Source organism: Schistocerca cancellata, chromosome 1, assembly GCF_023864275.1.
Source record: "Schistocerca cancellata isolate TAMUIC-IGC-003103 chromosome 1, iqSchCanc2.1, whole genome shotgun sequence".
NCBI lineage: Eukaryota > Metazoa > Arthropoda > Insecta > Orthoptera > Acrididae > Schistocerca > Schistocerca cancellata.
The window spans coordinates 412,802,768-412,815,172 of record NC_064626.1 but is presented as its reverse complement, the minus strand read 5'-3'; positions in this window follow the sequence as shown (position 1 = coordinate 412,815,172).

The following is a 12,405-nucleotide window of genomic DNA, read 5'->3' as shown; positions in this document are numbered from 1 at the left end:
ACGATTCGTACCGGGTTTGTTGTTGCCAGCAGGCTTAGTCAGTCTACGAACTGGAGCATTTACCCGCCTAGAATGTTTTGTGTATTTGGTCAGTCGACAGACCCATCCAGGCATGCAGCTGGAAAGTATTCTCTCATAAACACGGTTTATAATTTCAAGAATCTTTTGGCTTTTTAGACGCTTAGAAATTAGGACGTTGATATATGTAACAATATAAACCCATCTCATAATTTTTTTGGGGTGGGGTGGGGATGGAGGGGAGTCATGGCTTTCAGCAACCTCTTCCCTTGCGTCTACACCTGGTAGAGTATATACTGCTCATAAACGAACCACTGGTGGCATGTGGCAAATTGCCCCCACCTTCCCTGGTCCATGAAACATGCTCTGGAAGGGATGGCTTCCGATCCGCAAGGTCATTCACAACGGAGAGGTATTTGTTGAGAGGACAGAGAAGCATTTGGGTCCTATATATAAGAGCGGTAGCTGTCTTTTCAGTAATTGCGGGATCAACAGTTTGAATGATTGACTGATCTGCTCCTGTAACATCAACCAAAATGGCCATGCTCTGATGGTGCTCCTAACGGTTCAAAGCAAGGGGAAACTGTATCGATAATTTTTCTGAGGTAGTGCAGCTCGACTGTAAGGCATCCTCTAGGGTAAGACATTCCGGAGGTACAATATTCCCCCTTTCCTATCTCCGGGACTGCTCAGAAGTATGTCATCACGAGAAACAAAACAAACGTTCTAGGGGTCGGAGCGTGGAATGTTAGGTCCCTTAATCGGGCATGTAAGTTCGAAAATTCAAAAAGAGAAATGGATAGGTTGAAGTTAAATATTGTGGGCATTACTGAAGTTCGGTGGCAGGAGGAACAGGACTCCTGGTCAGATGAATACAGGGTTACAAATACAAAATCAATTAGGGTTAATGCAGGAGTAGGTTTAATAACGAACGACAAATTGGAATGCGGACTAGCTGCTACAACAGCATAGTGAATGTACTATCGTAGCCAAGAAAGATACTAAGCTCACACTCACCATAGTAGTACAAGTTTATACGCCAACTAGATTCAAGAAATATATGATGAGATAAAAGCAATTATTCATAGAGTTAAGGGAGCCGAAAATTTAATTGTAAAGGAGGAGCTGATTTCGATTGTAGGAAGGGGGAGAGAAGGAAACGTAGCTGGTAAATATGAATCTGAGGGGAAGGAATGAAAGAGGAAGACGCCTTGTAGGATTTTACACAGAGCGTAATTTAATCATGGCTTGTACTTTGTTTAAGAATCATGGAAGAGGCTGTATACGTGGAAGACACCTGGACACAACGGAAGGTTTCAGGCTGATTACATAATGGTAAGACAGAGATTTCGGAAACAGATTTTAAATTGTAAGACGCTCCCAGAGACACATGTAGACTCTCTGACCATAATATATGGGTTCTGAACGGCAGATTGATACTGAAGATATTGCAAAAAGGTAGGAAATTAAGAACATGAGAACTTGATAAGTTGAAAGAACGAGAGGTTGTTGAGAGTTTCAGAAGGAGCATTAGGTAACGACTTCCTAGAACAGGGAAAAGGAATACTGTAGAATACGAATGGGTAGCTTTGAGAGATAAAATAATGAAGGCAGCTAAGGATAAAACAGGTAAAAAGGCAAGGCTTAGTAGAAATCCTTATAATATTACGGGAGCTATTGAATTTAATTGACGGAAGGAGTAAATGTAAAAATGAAGCAGCTGAAAAAAATGAGACTGACAGTGGCAAAGTAGGAATGGCTAGAGGACAAATGTAAGGATTTAGAAGCATGTTTCACGATGGGAAAGACAGATACCGCCGACAGGAAAATTAAAGAGGCCTTAGAAGAAAAGAAAAGCAGCTCTATGGATATCAAGAGCTAGGATAGAAAACCAGTACTCAGCAAAGAATGGAAAGCTGAAAGCGGAAGGAGTATACAGAGAGTGCAAACAAGGGGGTTGAACTTAAAGGCAATATTATAGCAGGAAGAGAGGGCGCAGATGAAAATGGGGTGGGAGAAATGATACTGAGAAATGAATCTGACAGAGCACTGAAAGACAATTCGAAACAAGGACCCAAAAATATACATTCCGTCAGACCTACTGATAGCCTTGGGAGAGACAGCCATGACAGTAGTCTTCGATCTGGTGTGCAAGATGTATGACACAGGCGAAATACCCTTAGACGTTGGCTGGCTCTGAGCACTGAGGTCATCAATCCCCTAGAACTTAGAACTACTTAAACTTAACTAACCTAAGGACTTCACACACATCCGTGCCCGAGGCAGGATTCAAACTTGCGATCGTAGCGGTCGCGCGGTTCGAAACTGTAGCGCCTAGAAGCGCTCGGCCACCCCCTCCGGCACCCTTAGACGTCAAGAAGAATATAATAACTGCAACTGCAAAGAAAGCAGGTGCCGACAGTTGTGAATATTATCTAAATATCAGTTTAATAAGTCACGGATGCAAAACACTAACACGAATTCTTTACAGAAGAACGGAAAGAATGGTAGAAGCAGACCTCGGGGAATAGCAGTTTGGATTCCGGAGAAATGTAGCAACACGAGAGGCATTACTGACCCAACGACTTCTCTTAGAAGATGGGATAAGGAAAGGCTAACTTACATTTATAGCATTAGTAAGCTTAGAGACAGATTTTGACAATGTTGACTGGAATATTGTCTTTGAAATTCTGAAGGTCGCAGGGATAAAATACAGGGAGTGAAAGGCTGCTTACAATCTGTACAGAACCCAGCGGCAGTTATAGGGGTCGAGGGGCATGAAAGGAAAGCACTGATTGAGAAGTGAGTGAGACTGGGTTGTAGCCTGTCCGCGCTGTTATTCAATCCGTACATTCAGCAAGCAGTAATGGAAAACAAAGAAAAATTTGCAGTAGGAAATACAATTCAGGGAGAAGAAATAAAAGCTTTGAGGTTTCCTGAAGACATTGTAATTCTGACAGAGACAGCAAAGGACTTCGAACAGCATTTGAACGGAATGTACAGCGTCTTGAAAGGAGGGTGTCAGATGAACACCAACAAGATGACCGAAGACTTTCGGCATAAGAAGTCATCCTCGTTCTACCAACAGCCTTGTCAAAGGGGTGGAGGAGCGGACAAAAGTTCAGGGTACTCTGTTGCTCTTGGACTGAGGAACTGCTCCTAAAAGACAGGAGAATCAGCAATGGTCAACGCCATGAGGATGTAGCAGATAATGGAAATCACTGCATCGAAGACACGTAAGCGTATCCAAGGGACATGCGGTCTGTAACTGAAAAAATCTCGTGATGATCTCTCAATAGGCAGAAGACTCCGGGCTAGTACCCTGTTCAGATCTCCGGGAGGGGAATGCCAAGATGGAGGTGACCACGAGAAAAAAAAAATGAATAACCGACGAAAGTGTAACGTTCGTGTCGGGGCGTCAACAATCAGAAGTTTGAACGTATCAGGGAAGCGAGAAAATCTGAGAACGGAAAAGCTAAAGCTCAATCTAGATTTAGCGACTGTCAGTAAAGTGAAATGGAAAGAAGACTAGGATTTCTGGCCAGACGAGTATAGAGTAATATCAACAGCAGCAGAAAATGGTATAACGTGACTAGGATTCGTTGTGGACGGGAGAATATGGCAAGAGTGAGTTACTGTGAACAATTCAGTGACAGGATTTTTCTTTTCAGAATCACAGCAAACTAACACCTGCAACATGCTGACTCGTAAGCGAAAGATGAAAAAGTATGTAGAGTGTATAGCGATGTTGAACGGGTAATCCAGTACGTAAAGGGAGATGAAAATCTAATAACAATAGGAGATTGGAATGCGGTTGCAATAGAAGCACTAGAAGAACGGGTTACGGGAGTAAATAGTCTTGGTAGTAGGAAAGAGAGACGATAAAGGCTAAGTCTTGCAATAAATTTCAGATGGTAATAGCGAATACTGTATTCACCAATCACAAGAGGAGGAGCTATAATTGTAAAAGGCCAGATGATACGGGAAGATTCCAGGCAGAGATTCCGAAATAAGATATTGGATTGTAAGGCGTACCCAGGAGCGGATATAGACTCAGATCACAATATATTTGGTAATGATGGAGAGTAGGCTGAAGTTTAAGAGACTAGAGTATGGAAGTACTAACGAATGATGAGATACGCTTGAAGTTCTCTGAGGCTGTAGATACTGTAATAATGTATATCATAGTCAGTTGAAGAGGAATGGACATATCTAAAAAGAACCATCGCCGAAGTTGGAAAGCATAGGGACGGTAGCTGCAATGAAACCGTGGGTAACAGGAGAAATATACTGACGAAAAAAGATGCACTTGAAGAAATTATCCAATGGTGACAGAAATTGGTAGATGTGATGTACATGTACAGACAAACGAATTATTACAGTCTGAGAACAGAAAGCTGGCCAGGTGCGAGTAGGAGATGCACACTGAGGGTTCCGTTTCGTACGACTTTATTTACGCATACAGACAGTTCGTTCATTCAAGGACTCGAGAATCTCAACGAATTTTGCTTGTTGTCGAAAATGATACTGGCAAGATACTGGTTCCACGGATGCTAAGACTTTCGAGAATGTTTTTATCCCAAACTGGACGACGGATGACAAGTGCCAAAAGAAACATTTTTGTAGGGATACAGGCGAGGCGCATAACTTTTTCATCTCAAATTTCTTTGGACCCGTTAAAGACTTTGTAATGGTTTTTTTTTTCATCTAGACGAGCAGTGACCAGGGGCTCGTGAGATATACAGCAATACTTTCTCGCAACTTCATTACTAACTGAGATACGGGTATGAACTTTGTTTTCTAAGTGGAACAATTTATGCTATTCTCTACGGACACCTGCGTCGTCGAGACAAGAGAATGTTACTGTTCAGAGCAGTTAACTCAAGTACAGTGGAACCAGTGTCTACGTAAATCAGTTTTCTTATGCGGAATGCTGCAATTCATTTACAGTGTATTGCTTCTAAAACATCCAAACAGTCGAATCATTAATAATGCGTAAACCAATTTCAGAAATACGATGCCATTTACTGATCAAGAATTCATCTATATGGTCTTAATTTATGGTGAACGTCACCAAAGTGCGTCAAGAGCATGCAGAACAATTCCCAGGCGGAGAGCTGTCCAACTCGTTCATACTATCAAAAGAATTCGCGAGGCTGGAAGTTTTGCCCTACGGAAACATATACGTAGGGAGACTACTACCAATTTAAATTGCAGGCGTAGCGGTTATTGAAGCTACAACAATAAATCAGCATGCCTGTTCTCGTGAAATACCAAGAGAGGTTGGTGTCAGCCAAAAAATCGTTTCGCGTGCTGTTGATAGACATATATATCACCCGTTCCATATGTTTCTACAACCAAGAGCTACATAGCAATGATTTTCAACATCGTTTTGAACAATGAATGATGAGATCAAGTTGAACAAATCACGGGAATGCAAATTTGAGAAACAGGCACTACTGGTCAAAGGAAGACGCATGTGTTCAATCAACGATAGTGAGGTGTGAACTGGTGGCGTCGCATTATCGGACGCCACGTAATCGACCATTATTTCGATAATGGCTGATTGAATGGGGGAAAGTATGCACAAATTTTGTTATTAGAAAATGTGTCCTTGAGAAAGCATCAAATGATGTGGTTCCAATATGATAGGTGTCCTCCCCGTAATAATTTGTAGCAAGAGAGACCGGTGGGTAGGAAGAGGCAGTCCTGTTCAGACGTATTCGGGGTTATCGCCCGAGCTGATGCGGTTACAGTACTTCCTATGGAGTCATGCGAGGCGCATGGTCTGCAAGAAGATTCTGTGAGAGCGAATTGGTGAGGTCTGAAGCAGTTACTCCAGATATATTGACAGCAGTGAGCTCGTCAGTCACCCAGCGTCGTGATGCAAATGGTTCCCACTTTGAACGTTGTCTATTAAAAGAAAATCACCAACGGAAATACGATGGGACTTTTTATTTCACGTATTATTTTAATGCACGAGTTCTGCCGGGCGTATAAATGACACAGTATGAAACAAACGGAAGAAATAATTTGAATTTCATTTCAAATAAATTTTATCCTGGAAATTCTAATAACTTTGTACTAACTGCATTCTTTTGCGAACATTAAATTTTCTCAGGCATACCTAACACTGCGTTGAACATTATGAGAGGTAAAAAGTTAACTACCCCATCTTAATGGCGGCTGAATGGCTTGTCAGCGATATATATATATATACAGGGCTATTACAAATGATTGAAGCGATTTCATAAATTCACTGTAGCTGCATTCATTGACATATGGTCACGACACACTACAGACACGTAGAAAAACTCTTAAAGTTTTGTTCGGCTGAAGCCGCACTTCCGGTTTCTTAAACAGGAGATTGGAAAACCGATGGATCGGTCGTGGTGGAGATCATGATCAGCAATTCATGTCATGGCCTCCACGCTCTCCCGACTTAACCCCATGCGATTTCTTTCTGTGGGGTTATGTGAAAGATTCAGTGTTTAAACCTCCATTACCAAGAAACGTGCCAGAACTGCGAGCTCGCATCAACGATGCTTTCGAACTCACTGATGGGGACATGCTGCACCGAGTGTGGGAGGAACTTGATTATCGGCTTGATGTTCTGCCGAATCACTAAAGGGGCACATATCGAACATTTGTGAATGCCTAAAAAAACTTTTTGAGTTTTTGTATGTGTGTGCAAAGCATTGTGAAAATATCTCAAATAATAAAGTTATTGTAGAGCTGTGAAATCGCTTCAATCATTTGTAATAACCCTGTATATATCTGGGCTGAGGCACAAATGCCATGCTTGGGCGTTGGACTCTACGGTGGCGTAAACTTCCGAGTGGTTGGCTACTCAACGACCGCAATAAAAACGCGAAACTCGCTATATTCAATGTACTTTTAGTCCGTGATTTCTTGTTTGAGCTACAAAAGAGATATTACTGATTTTGTCTCAGCTTCAACACAATACCACAGTTCAAGAGTAGTGACTGGCGTATTGTGACGAGCCAGTTGCTCGGCCACCATTGACCACACTTTTTCAGTTGGTGAGAGATCTGCAGAATGTGCTGGCCAGGGCAGCGGTCGAACATTTTCGGTATCCAGAAAGGCCCGTACACGACCTGCAACATGCGGTCGTGCACTATCCTGCTGAAATGTAGGGCTTCGCAGGGATCGAATGAAGGGTAGAGCCAAGGGTCGTAACACATCTGAAATGTAACGTCCACTGTTCAAAGTGCCGTCAATGCGAACAAGAGGTGACAGAGACGTGTAACCAACGGCACCCCATATCATTAGCGCGGGGGGATACGCCAGTATGGCGATGACGAATACACGCTTCCAATGTGCGTTCACCGCGATGTCGCCAAACACGGATGTGGCCATCATGATGCTGTAAACAGAACCTGGATTCATCCGAAAAAATGACGTTTTGCCATTCGTGCACCCAGGTTCGTCGTTGAGTACACCATCACAGGCGCTCCTGTCTGTGATGCAGCGTCAAGGGTAGCCGCAGCCATGGTCTCCGAGCTGATAGTCCATGCTGCTGCAAACGTCGTCGAACTGATCGTGCAGATGGTTGTTGTCTTGCAAACGTCCCCATCTGTTGACTCAGGGATCGAGACGTGGCTGCACGATCCGTTACAGCCATGCAGATAAGATGCCTGTCATCTCGACTGCTAGTGACACGAGGCCGTTGGGATCCAGCACGGCGTTCCGTATTTCAGTATTACCCTCCTGAACCCACCGATTCCATATTCCGCTAACAGTCATTGGTTCTCGACCAACGCGAGCAGCAATGTCGGGATACGATAAACCGCAATCGCGATAGGCTACAATCCGACCTTTATCAAAGTCGGAAACGTGATGGTACGCATCATTTCTCCTCCTTACACGAGGCATCACAACAACGTTTCACCAGGCAACGCCGGTCAACTGCTATTTGTGTATGAGAAATCTGTTGGAAACTTTCCTCATGTCAGTACGTTGTAGGTGTCGCCACCGGCGCCAATCTTGTGTGAATGCTCTGAAAAGCTAATCATTTGCATATCACAGCATATTCTTCCTGTCGGTTAAATTTCGCGTCTGTAGCACGTCATCTTCGTGGTGTAGCAATTTTAATGGCCGGTAGTGTATTTACAAGGTGTACATGACAATGTCAGTCTTCTGTAAATATCCATATATACTATGTACAACCTATCAAATGATACCTAATTCCGGTTGTAAATCACGGCAAAGTATGTAGATGAGTCCTTGTAAGGTGCTAAATTATAGCCACCTTACACTTGTACTTTGTAACCTCGGTTCTTGCTACATTTCTAGAATTTTCACGTCACCAAGTGACTTTAGACCTTAATGTCCGACATAAATTTGATCTCGACAGGTCTACTCGTTCCTGAAACAAAGGGTTCCTGACAGTCGGACAGATGGACAGACAGACGGACAACTTTGTTATCGTATGAGGATTTTTTTTTTTTACAGGTAAGGCACGGAACACTAAAGGTATTAAGTCTGACGAGCCGGACAGAGATTTGAACCCTGCTCCTCGCGAATGCGTGTGCTATGTCTTTAACCACTACGCCAACTTGCTTGAAAAACCAACAGAGGAGAAGAATTACTGTACTACCGGAAATGATCTTTGCGGACAGTAGACATCATTTCACTATATTGTGACATAACTATGAACTTTGCGATAGCTGACGAAGTCATGTGCCCCATAGTTTTCGCCTAAACTAGGGTAAATGACTGAAATTTGTATGTAATTAAATATATGGCTAATGTCCTGCTTTACTCGTAGTAAGTAACACTCGTGAAATGTATAACCTACACCAGGAAGTTGTCAAATGAGTAGATATTACCGTGACAGGAAGAGAAATGTCATTCCGTGGATGAACCAAAGTAAACTGCGTACTTCCATTAACTTAGCATTCGTTGCGCAGTCATTACACCGACAGTGCTGTGAAGGAAATGAATAATGTTGTTTTTCGGATTTGTTGTTAATATTATCTGTGCAGATGAATCATTCCTGCACCGAACTGCTGAAGAGATGTTACATCACCTTTAGTACAGAAGGGGTCACGATGTCTCGAAGGCCGTTGCAGCTCCTTCTGCGGATGCGAATCTGCGTCTGCACTAAACTAAGGGGTAAAATCAAAGGCGTGCACATATTCACAGGAAGCAGTGCCGAACGCTGTCGATAGTTTCCGGATTTCTTTAAAGAAAAGTGAACCTCTCGCGCCTTACGCCTGTTGCATGATGTTACTGTTCTGGAATGTCTTCATCGTGGGTTTTAGTGAGAGCCATAACGTTCAAAACAATTACGGACACTGAAGCAGTTCTTTCTGCCTCGCTTGAAGGACGCAGCGGTCACACGCCGATGAAGACGGATCCCAGGGGCGGTCCTCGCTGACTGGCTGTTCAATTACCGTGAAGTGATCCGCCGCCCGGTATTGAGCAATAGCGGAGTTCAGCACTATCGATTAATGAAACTGGATCTCAACATGGTATGCTGTAGCAAGCGGTCAGGCGTTAAGACTTAATTGGCCCATCACGCAGCGCTCACTCGCATGACCTAACTGCTTTTCTGCAGCACACAGGAACTCGGCTGATTTCAGTCTGCTTCAGCAGAGTCAGGGAATTAGCATCGCTTCGTACAACTTAACAACGATAGTACCAATCCAGCCTAAGCTGCGGATACGTCGAGTACACCGGAGTTAGTTGGGTTGTCTATCGGTGTAGGCGCTATAGGGTTTAACATAAGGCACATGATGGCGTTTTACACGCAAGCGTTGTCCAACGATCACAGCACTGAAGTAATTTTAAATAAAGCTCACAGGATTCCGAGTGGCCTAATACTTGAAGCATATGATGACAACGATGATTACTCAAAATATGTCATACTTTCTAAATGTTGCATTGCGATATTGTGAACATAAGAAAATTGCAGGCTCCCTTATGCAATAACAGATAGATTATCTGTAAATGAGATTACATTTTAGACTTAAGTGGGTGATATTATAGCCTTTTTTTAAGTTGCAGTGGGCAGCGAATCTTCCTGAAAATAATGACTTCCTCCCAAGGACATACGTCATGCTTGAACTTCAAATGAGCTAGCGAAGAAAAAACACAAATTTGGTAAAACGTCCTTCATACGAGGGCTATTGTTTCTTTAAGGTTCATCAGTTGATCAATCGCGGATAGAAAACCACAGTGAAAATCCGAAGAAGCTTTGCACAGATATCTTTTCCAGTGTGTCTACTGTGACCGTCGATTGCGTCATGTCACAATTTTCATTTCCGAGTGCAAAGTTAGCACATAAAAGTGCCTAGAACAGTACAGTCGTTAAGTGTGAAGTGCATGTTGTTATTCGATTCCTTCATGCTTTGGAGTTCTACCTGATTTCACGCAGCCCGCATAACGTGACTCTCATCAAAGCGCGATAATGGCGCAGGAACTTTGAACATGGAGGTACAGACGTTTATGATGCAGGCGGTCGGGAAAGAACGCGAGTATTAAACGACGACCTTGTTCAGCGAGTGCATCAGGCAATGAAGGGCAATTCAGAACGAACGAAGAGGACTGCTGTCATCAGGCACTGTCCTTCATGACACTGCTCTGCCGCGCACTGCAGCTGCAACAAAGACGCTGCCTTTCGATGGGAAGTGTTTGGTCATCCACCATATAAGTCGGATTTGGCGCCCTCTGATTTCCATTTCTTTGTTTGCAAGAACCGCTTGCTTCGAGGACTGCATTTTGTCACAGACCACGAGCTGCAGGCCGGTGTAGAGAACTAGCAGAAAGGGCAGGCGACAGCCTTTATAACGAGGGTACTGGAAAGTTAGTACAACGCTACGACAAATGTTAAGTCGGAGTGGCGACTGCTTAGGAAAGTAGCTGGAATGTGTAGATAGATGATTCAGTTAAAGAATTTTTGATTTTCACTGTGATTTTCATTTCGTGACAGATCGAACCTTGAAAAACAGTCCTCGTAATTTTGAAAACTTCTGCAAACAATGATTTGCATTGTTTAAACTTTTCTTATCTAAAGTCAGTTTTAAATAAGAGGAGGGAATTACATGTGCTAATATCACAATTATGGTCATCAGTATTGCTTCTGAACCATAACGTATTATTTGCAGCAAATTTTGGGAGAAAATAAATGAAGCGCGAAGCTGTACCTAAGAAGTCTAATAGTTTAAGTCTTTCTTCAAGGCAACTGCTGCTGCCCATCACATCGTTTAAATCGTTAGGGGTAATACTAACATCTGTAATGGGACGAGCAGCTAAAATCTGTGGTAGGGAAGGGAATGACCGACGAGTGGAAAAAGTTGTGAGAAAGTGCTTCTGATCAATAAAAGAAGTAGCATTCAAGACTCTAGTGCGACCCATTTTAGAGTACTGCCCCATCGTTTAGTGTCAACTATTTTTGACAGAAGACATGAATGAATTCAGATACGCACTGTTACGATCGTATCAGGTCGGTGTGGCGTCGATGAATGAGTAACGGACATTTCAGGGAACTTAAATGTGAATATTTGGAAGAAAGGCGCTTTGATCATACGAAACCCTGTTTTATAAATTTAGAGAATTCGTGTTCGAGGAAAAATGCTCAAAAATTCTCCAGCCATCGTCGTATTTTTCCCATAGGGTTCTTGGGAATAAGGTAAGGAAGTTAGGACGTGTACAGAATCATGTAGACACATCACTCTCACTGAATACGCAAGACAGAACATCGCTAGTACTGGTCTGCAATGGACAGAGAATTGTATATTGCTTGGTGAGATGCAGATTTATATAGTATGTCACCAATTTTGTTTTGAATTATTCATTGCTAATGGTCTATGAAATCGAAAATCTTTAACAGCTGATTGTTGCAATGATATGAATAGTGGTAATTTTATCCTGACGCTTATATTCACAGCTGATCAAACGATACTTTCTCGCATCGCAGATGCATAACTAGTTTTGTTTCAGTGACAGAAAGTAATATAAATTTAGAACTTCGAAATTTTTGGGTCCACAGAACTCTACGGTACATCGTAAGTCCACTGCTGGTTTCTAATAACAGTCCCACGAGGACCTGCTAAAAAGTAATGCCTCAAAATTACTTACATGAAAACTCTTAAAGCTTTTTAAATAAAACAAATGTTATTAAGAGTCTATATTCATGTTCCTCACGTCTACACATTTATTTCTCAACACAGCCACCCTGGTGACGAACACATTTCTCTCAGCGAGAGATCAGTTTCTTGATACCGTAGCCGGCCTCTGTGGATGAGCGGTTCTAGGCGCTTCAGTCTAGAACCGCGCTGCTGCTACGGTCGCAGGTTCGAATCCTGCCTCGGGCATGGATGTGTGTATGATGTCCTTAGATTAGTTAGGTTTAAGTAGTTC